The sequence below is a fragment of the Apodemus sylvaticus genome, chromosome 20 (assembly GCF_947179515.1).
Source record: "Apodemus sylvaticus chromosome 20, mApoSyl1.1, whole genome shotgun sequence".
Taxonomy (NCBI): domain Eukaryota; kingdom Metazoa; phylum Chordata; class Mammalia; order Rodentia; family Muridae; genus Apodemus; species Apodemus sylvaticus.
Genome location: NC_067491.1, coordinates 42,760,296 through 42,761,595, shown reverse-complemented (window position 1 = coordinate 42,761,595; position 1,300 = coordinate 42,760,296). Strand labels below are relative to the sequence as shown.

At 36.6% G+C, this 1,300-nt stretch overlaps 1 non-coding gene across 1 annotated transcript; it reads left to right on the top strand.

Annotated features, from left to right (window-relative positions):
* Nucleotides 1–691: 691 nt before the first annotated feature.
* Nucleotides 692–753, top strand: LOC127671386 (U7 small nuclear RNA). The gene has a single exon (XR_007974745.1). It is a non-coding gene; the product is annotated as a U7 small nuclear RNA (small nuclear RNA).
* The last annotated feature ends 547 nt before the right edge of the window (nt 754–1,300 follow it).

Below are 1,300 nucleotides of genomic sequence, written 5' to 3'. Positions count from 1 at the left end.
GCTGCTGAAGAAAGCACATAAGATTTATCCTTTACAGGGTTTCTCAACTATGTGTAATGAAATATGAATCATATGAGGGGTTTCATGGTCCTAAAAGAACAGAGGCAGGCAGCTGCACTAATGAGCCAACTTGTCAGAAAGATATTAAGGAAGGGAATGAAGAAATTTAGGGAGTGGTGATATTATGGCAAGATCCTACTCAACTAAACATATTGTTTGTGCTTACAAAGGCAAGCAGATTTCTAAGTTCAAAGTCAACCTAGGACAGAGAACATTTAGGTCCAGGTGTAGTGGGAATAGTGATCTCAGGGTGGTATCCCACCCAGCTAGCTTATTGTTTGTGCTTATAAAGTCAGACAGATCAGAGTTTATTTGCTATTTTAATATATATATATATATATATATATATATATATATATATATATATATATATATATACTTGCTGTCTTTTTTTCTAAGAGTTAAGAAGCTAAGGTCATAAAATGCTGATCCATGAGTTAATCAAAAGGGAACCTGGAGTAAATGATTGAATTGATATGGAAATAAAAGACTGGGCTTTTGACTACAAGAGCTGAGCTACCTAGAGAGAACTAACTAGAAAGAGCTGCTTGGACAATTAACATAACTCTTTTTAGAATTTTTCTGTTGTGTTTTCTGGCTTTGGTCAGAAAAACCAAAAAGCTATTTAGAGAGCTAACACATCTCTCTTAGAATTTTTCTAGCAGGTTTTCTGACTTTGGATGGAAAACCTAAGAGCTATCACAAGCAGAGAAAGCTGATGAGCAGAAAGATGTCTCACGCAGACTATAGAGTAATGAACTATCTACAAAACTGTCTGGGGAGCAGTCCTGAGCCAATTACAGATCTGTCAGCTTACACCCCATCATTGACTTTGAGTTGTTTCTTCTGTCACTCACAAACATCCCTTCTCTCTCCTTCTCTCCTCTCTCTTTCCCTCTCTCTCTCTCTCTCTCTCTCTCTCTCTCTCTCTCTCTCTCTCTCTCTGTATGTCTGTATGTCTCTCTCTCATACACATGCATACACATACATGCTCATACATGTATCTGAACCTGGAAACCACGCAGGTGGTTTACACACATGTGATTAACACATACACACAGGTGTGCCTACATACATGTGAACATATACAAACATGTGCATACCACATGGATATAAATGTAAGAAAAAGAAAGATTGTTTATTTGTTGATTTTTTTCTAAACAGTAGTGAAAGACACATTCACTATACTTCAGAAAGAAGTATAAAGAAATTTACACTATGTGAAGGTGGAGATTCAAAG